Source organism: Gossypium arboreum, chromosome 12 (genome assembly GCF_025698485.1).
Source record: "Gossypium arboreum isolate Shixiya-1 chromosome 12, ASM2569848v2, whole genome shotgun sequence".
NCBI classification, from domain to species: domain Eukaryota; kingdom Viridiplantae; phylum Streptophyta; class Magnoliopsida; order Malvales; family Malvaceae; genus Gossypium; species Gossypium arboreum.
Genome location: NC_069081.1, coordinates 57065418 through 57073274, shown reverse-complemented (window position 1 = coordinate 57073274; position 7857 = coordinate 57065418). Strand labels below are relative to the sequence as shown.

Below are 7857 nucleotides of genomic sequence, written 5' to 3'. Positions count from 1 at the left end.
TTTGTTGCAGTATTTTCAATCAAACATTCATACATATTGCAGCAGTCAAGTTGTTGGAGCCACTACCGGAGAAGTTTCGACATTAATTTTAAATTTATTTTTTGCAATTAGTAGGCTAAATAGGAAAATAAAAAATCATAGATACTATTTTTACTTTATTTTTTTTAATTTTAATTATGTTTGCTATTTTTTCTTCTTTGTCTCTGATTTCAGTTTATGAACCGAAGTGGAAGCACTTGATCGAGCCATACCCTAATCTGGAGTGAATTCTAAGGAGCAATTGTCAATTCATGCAAAATGACCCACCTGTGGTAGTTGACTTACCTTGAAAAGTCAACTATTTGATGATCCACTCGAACTACAAGCACAAATCCGTGGAGAGCTACTAATGGCTCAACAAAGAATGTTGTGTGCTTATGCCTTCCTAACACTAGATGTTCTACGAGGCAGTATTGAGCAACCGACAATTAACGCCAATAATTTCGAGATTAAAACGACTACGATGTAGATGATCTAGAATACTTTGCAATTTTGAGAAAATATGATGGAGGACCCAAACCAACATCTTAAGTGATTCCTTCAACTTTGAGATACATTTAAATATAACAGTGTAACCAATGTCACTGTGTGTATTCAGTTATTCCCCTTTTCTTTAAGTGATAATGCAACTATTTGGTTGGATTCATTAGAGTTGAGTTCTATAACCACGTGGGGCGATTTAGTGGAAAAAAATTATACAAAATTTTCCCATAAGTAGACAATCCAACTTAGGCGTGAGATCACAAGCTTCAAGCAAGTTAAAGGAGAGAATTTGTACAAGACATGGGAGCATTTTAAATTGATGTTAAGGAAGTGCTCCCATCATGGATTGCCAAATGGCTATAATTACAAATATTTTACAATGGTTTAGATGGAAGCTTGAGATCCAGGCTAGATGGTGCATATGGAGGATCTTTTATGAACTACACATACAAGCAAGCCTATCAATTAATTGACGACATGGCCATGAATTTGTATATGTGGCCTAATGAAAGGATTACCTATAACTCGAAACCACCAATAGTGAAAGCCATTCACGAAGAAGAGATGCATCAACAAATATTGGAGAGACTAAACCAGTTGGAAACTATTGTTAAACCATTTGACAAAACCCACCCAAGGTTATGGGCCACATTCTGAGAGCCAATCAGATAAGGTGAATTACATGGGAAATAGGGGTGGAAACTTTTATTCAAACATATATAACCCTAGTTGGAAAGATCATCCGAACCTAAGGTGGGGAGGTAATTAAGGAGGCGAAAACCTAATACAAAACTGATCAAGTCCTCCTTATCAACCTTTGCACATACAAATATCTCAAGATAGATCCATGGGGAATGTAACCCCCCAGACTCGGCCTAGACGTTATGGCCAAATTTCAAAAGATACAACAAACACGAAGAAAAGATTTTCAAACCAATTGTGCTTAAATCGTTTTCTAAAAAACATTTTTGATTTTAATAGAAATATTGTCAACAAAAAATCTTTAGTAAAATATGTTTAATTTAAATAAATTTCTCGTAGTACTTCAAGTTATTACTTTTGGTAGATTTGATAAGAAAACTTGTCTTGCAAATTTTAAAATGTTATTTTGTAAAAATTCTATTTTCAAAAAATCACGATGATTAAATAAAACTATGAAATATTTTTATTACAAATTATTTTTGTTTGATAAAACACTTTATATGTTAAATATTAGTGATTTAAAACATTTAAAATCCAAAGTTTATGCATGTATTGTAGCTAACATATCAAAGTACTCATGACATAATTAAAAAAATACAATGTCCAAAACATTCAAAATAAGAGTTTTAAATACCTTAATTTAATTAAATCTGAGAATCTCCTCCAAATGTTGCATCGAAGTCCTATTCACGAGTATTATCTGAAAAGTTTAAGAAAACTACAGGAGTGAGCTAATAAGCTCAGTGTGAGTTTTATATCATGATCGTTGACAAAAATTATAGTAAACTGAATAAAAATGTCACAGAATACATAACAATCAATTGTGCAGACTTTTATGAAAATGATTATGACAATGCAATATTTTCTAAAAACATATATACAGATTTTTCCAAAATTTCCTACCCATCTCTGTTACAAACCAAATAGAGTTCTCCAAAACTCATCCATCCAAAACACACCAATAGGTATATGTAGACAAAGCCACCAAAATTGCAGATAAGCTGCCAAAACAAATGTGTGGTAAAACCACCGATAATGCAGATTATTAATATGTCAAATCTTTCTCCTTATCATATAGTCCCAACCCCGTGAAACATGACATGGCATGCAATCTTAATATCAAAGTAGTAAGCATGTTAAACATGCAATTGTATACAAATTAAAAATTGATAGCCATGGTAATCCATGCTTTACAAATCTGTCATTTTGGATTTTCAATGTAAACAGATCATAATAAACAAATATGCCATGATGCCACGTACCATGAGAATTAGAACAAAACCACATATTAGTAATAAATAACATAGCACATCAAATTGATTTGAGTTTAAATACATACCTTAAGTCCACATAATCACTTACCATGTTATTTTTGCTACTAAATAATACTTTAATAATATTTAATTTATCATATAAATAACATAATAAAAAACATCCTTTTCACACAAATACTTGAATAGAACCCCTTTAACTTTTATCCAACACGTAATATCCTAAATCGAGCTCGAACTATTCAGATCCAAGTAAATTGAAACTAGATTTGTATCTAACGTAACCAAATTGAAAATTAGAAATCACTCTTAACCTTAAGAAAAATCGCCCAACAAATAAAAATATCCAAACTTACACATCTTGCTTGTAATCACTACTTACTCTTAATCCACTTCTTTTGGAAACTCCCACTTTGATATCACAAAAGGTCTATGGTTTCGGATTAAATCTTCAATCCAAAATAATCTCTTAGTTAGAAGAATATACAACCACTCCCATTAATCAAAACTTCACAAAATGAAATAAAAATTACTTTTCCATAATACTTACACTTTTATTTCCAAAAGTTTGAAAAGAATAACTAAGATTATTGATCTAAATTGGTATGAGAATCTAGTCATCAAAGAAAAAGAAAGAAATAATCAAATAGAAGTTGTTATTTAAAAATAATAATAAGATGAAAAGAAAAGAGAAAAAGTAATTAAAATATGATAGTTGTCAGCGGTGATCTGTGGCGGTGAATGATGGTTGAGAACGGTGGTGGTTTGAAAAGATGTTCAGTAATGGAAGAAGAATAGTCAATTATTTAAGTCAAATAAGAGAAAAGAAATGAAAAGTAGAAGAGAAAAGAAGGAATGAATAGTTAGAATAGTGGTGCAAAATGAAAGATGGTGAAAAGAGATAGCATAAAGTGGTTTTTCATGGAGGTGATATAGTGGTTATTGGTGGATGGTGGAGAAGAAACATTAATCAGTGCACAACAATAGAAAAATAAAATAAACATGGAGGAGAACTTCCAAAGGAGAGTGGCTCACGGTTGTTGATAGGGAGGAGAAAAAGAGAGAATTTGATGACAAAAACAAAGAACATCTTAGCCAAAATGCTTTCAAGGGATGACATCAACTTGCAACCTAATTCAAAACCCAAAATTCAAACTCCCAACATCTCATTGTGAGGAGACAAGGGATGTAATACCCCTAACCCATATTCGCCGTTGGAGTAGGGTTACAAAGTATTATTGGAGTTTATCGAACATTTACAGATAATTCTTTGTAACATCCTGAATTAGGGCCTAGTTAGAATAGTAGTTTTGGGACCACAAATACAACATTAAAATAATTATTTTATGATCATTATGAGGTCTAGGATATGAAAATAAGCATGTGTTAAAGTTTCATGAAGAAATTCTATGTGTAAGGTGTCCAATTGGAAACTAAGGACCAAATTGAATAAATTGCAAAACTTGGGTTCTAGAAGCAGTTAGTATGAAATGCTATGGATTATTAATTAGAGGTCCTTAAAGAGTAATTTTCCAAATTTCTAAGTTTTTGGACAAAAATGAGCATGCATGGAAAATTTTGGAAGTTTAGTAAAGAAGGGCATTTTAGTCATTTGGTAATAAACTAAATAAAAAGGGAAAAATCAAGCTAAAATCAACTCATTTTCTTCTCCATGCTACTGAAATTCTAAGGTTCTCCATAGCTAGGGTTTTCAACATTTTCAAGCTCAATAGTAAGTACTCCCTAGCCCCATTTTTAACGCTCTTCGTATTTTTGAGATCCTTGTAACATGCTCTATCTCTCTATTTCTACCCATATTTCAAGCTAAGGTTCATGTTCAAAAATTTACCCATGCATGTGATATTTGTATTTTGATGATTTATGGAGGAATATGAGAGTTTAGAGGATAGTAAACAACTTTTACTAAGTAGTTTTCCATGGAAATGTCTTAAGGGACCATTTTGTAAAAGTTGTGAAAATGGGTAGAAAAATGTGAAATGAAAGAAAATGTGGGCTGCTATAGGCAAGAAAAATATTCGGCTAGGCTTGGGTAACTTAGAAATTTCATGCATTTCATTATACGAGCCTTAGGACTAAATTGTAAAAGTGTGAAAGGTGAGGGGCAAATTAGTCATTTTGCCTGGGGTGAGTTTTAAATCCTAAAATAAAAAATGTGATGTATTAATAGTCAAATTTTATTGATATAGACCCCGAGGAACCAATTCCAGAGGTCGATCATGGAAAATGAAAAGTTTCAGAATAGACAAAATACGAAACCGAAGTAATTACCAAGTAAGTTCGTATAACCCGAAGTAAACTCTTAATATACTTAAACATGCGTGTTCTTGAATGTATGAAAATTTAAACACGGGTGATGACACAGGCAACGACATAGGCGTGTATAGGCTGTGTGAGGGACACGGGCCAGGGACAGGGGCGTGTGCTTGGCCTTGTGAAAATTCATGTAGGTTTGAAATGAAAAATAAATCCAAATAATTCAACACGGGTGGGACACACGGGCGTGTGACGCATAACCCTAGTAATTTTTCTAAAATTTTCTATAGTTTTCGATTTAGTCTCAGATCATTTTTAATGTATGTTTTGGACCTTGTAGGTCCATAATCGGGACACTATGATGTTGTTTAGTCGTCTTTAAATTATAATGAAATTTTATAACCTGTATTTTTTGAAAGTGTTTGTGTATGTATCAGGTAACACCTCGTACCTTGTCCCGTTCTCGAGTAAGGGTAATGGGTGTTACATTTAGTGGTATTAGAGCTACGGTTTAGTCGATTCTCAGACTAACGTAGCATGTATTGAGTGTAGCTATACATGCCATTATACAAGTTATGATAGTGTGACATCTCCTAACCATTTTTAATTGTATTTGAATATAGTAAATGTCTTCCAATCAAGCCTAAGATGAGTCCGAGAGAGCCGAGAGCCATGCTGCAGCTTCTGTACAATGAGCTATTTCTAGTAGCAGCAGAAGGCCTATGTCTGAAGGCTGGGAAGAGGCAAGAGCTACCTTCTTCGAGATGATGGATGAATGGTTTAGGGATTATTTGAAAAACTGCCCCAATATACCACGACCTTCTCCACCCCTTGCTCGACCTGAGGGAGAAGTGCCATAGGGTATGGCACCAGGGAGAATTGGTAAAGCCCCAATAGACAAACTTAGAAAATATGGGGCTGAAGAGTTTAGAGCTAATGTAACACCCCATACCCGATACCGTTGCCGGAGTCGAACACGAGGTGTTAACGGACTTAATTCATTAATTAAACAGCTCATACAATTCATTTTAAAATTTCCAGACAAGCTGGCTAACTGCATCACAGTCACTTTAAAAATCATATCTCGAGTTACGAAACTCGAAATCCAATTCCGTAAATTTTTCCTGAAACTAGACTCATATATATATCTACTAATTTTTTTCTAGAATTTTTGGTTGGGCCAATTAGTACAGTTTATTAGTTAAAGTCTCCCCTGTTTCAGGGTTCAACTACTCTGACCTCTGTGTATTACGAATCAGATATCTCCCTGTACAGAGCTTCAATGACTATGCCGTTTATCTCTAATAAAACTAGACTCAATAAGGAATCTGTACATATAAAGCATGACTTCTAATTATCTTTGTAAAATTTATGGTGAATTTCCAAAGTCAGAACAGGGGATCCAGAAATCGCTCTGGCCCTGTTTCACAAAAATTTAAACATCTCATAAAATATAGCTCATATACCTGTTTCGCTTATTCCATATGAAAATAGACTCATCAAGCTTCGATTCCATTACTTATTCATTATTTAATTCCATTTCTACTATTTTTAGTGATTTTTCAAACTCACGTCACTGCTGTTGTCTGAATCTATTTTATGGTAAATTTTACCTATTTCATGGTTTCCATGGATTAGCTAGCAATTTGACATACATAATACCAAATATGATCATGATTAGCCATTCCAATGGCTAATCATTACCAAGCATTTCTATTTCCATACCACTCAATAACCATATCATAAGACCATATATACAAAATGATTATAATGCTATACATGCCATACTCAAAATATACAAGCCATTATGCCAAGATGGTATACGGATAGTGTGGCGTGCCTCCGACCGTTTCCGATTTCGAGCTGGCTTGTCAACACTACAAGGAATGAAAAGGAGGAGTAAGCATAAATGCTTAGTAAGCTCACATGCAAATAGCAAGTAACATAACCATATAAGCAAACATAAAACATCATTTGCATAATCATCACCAAGACATTCATATCACCTTTTCATTTATCATCTTACCATATTTTTGTTATATCGAGTTTTCAACCCGAGGGTTAAGTACATACCTGTTCAAAGTATCCATTTCACAACACTTACCAATACGTCCCTTTCATCTTGAGTATTCCTCCATTTGAGTAGAACTTTACCCGTTGAACATATTGGAATATAATTCGGATACATGGATAACTTGCACATAAGTGCCACATATGTAGCCAAGCTACCATGTAACCCGCCCATAAGTGAACTCGGACTCAACTCAACGAGCTCGGCGTTCGCATCCATAAGTGAACTCGGACTCAACTCAACGAGTTCGGATGCCTAGTTACATCTCACGAACTCGGACTCAACTCAACGAGTTCGACATTCGCATCCATAAGTGAACTCGGACTCAACTCAACGAGTTCGGATGCCCAAATATCCCAGTGACATGTCACTTGTATCCTAATCCATTCCTAAGGTTCAACGGACCTTTTTCCCAATCATGTGTCTCAACCATCTTCTACGGAATGCCGAATCTGATACTCGGTAGTATTTCACATTTTCCAAGTATATCACATAATTTGACATATTATCAAACAATTATCACAAGTATAATATTTCATAATAATTATCATATCATTTAAAAACATTAAAAATTTAAAATAATAACTATGTTACCAACATTTACATATGAACTTACCTCGTATGCGAAAATGGCTATTTTACCATTTCGTCCACAACTTGGTATTTTCCCCATTTTAGCTTTGAATTTCAGTTTTCCTTGCTCTATCATTTAAAATATAGTCTAATTAGGACTCACATTATTCAAATTGACCCAAAATCATATTTTGGAAAAATTACAATTTTGCCCTAAACTTTTGCATATTTACACTTTTGCCCCAAAGCTCGTAAATTAAAATTCAGCCTATTTTCTTATGTTTTATGACATGCTGATCATTTTTCCCTTCTATGGCAACATCAAATTCTCACTCTAACATGTACTTATGACTATTAGGTATTTTTACCGATTAAGCCTTTTTGCTCGTTTTCACTTAAAACCGAGTAGCACAAGTTGTCTAACATAATTTAAAACCTCATATT

The 7857-nt window shown here is 33.7% G+C and overlaps 1 non-coding gene across 1 annotated transcript; it reads right to left on the bottom strand.

Moving 5' to 3' along the window:
• Positions 1-763: 763 nt before the first annotated feature.
• LOC128285856 (small nucleolar RNA R71) lies at positions 764-870 on the bottom strand. Its single transcript, XR_008276403.1, has one exon. It is a non-coding gene; the product is annotated as a small nucleolar RNA R71 (small nucleolar RNA).
• Positions 871-7857: the final 6987 nt, after the last annotated feature.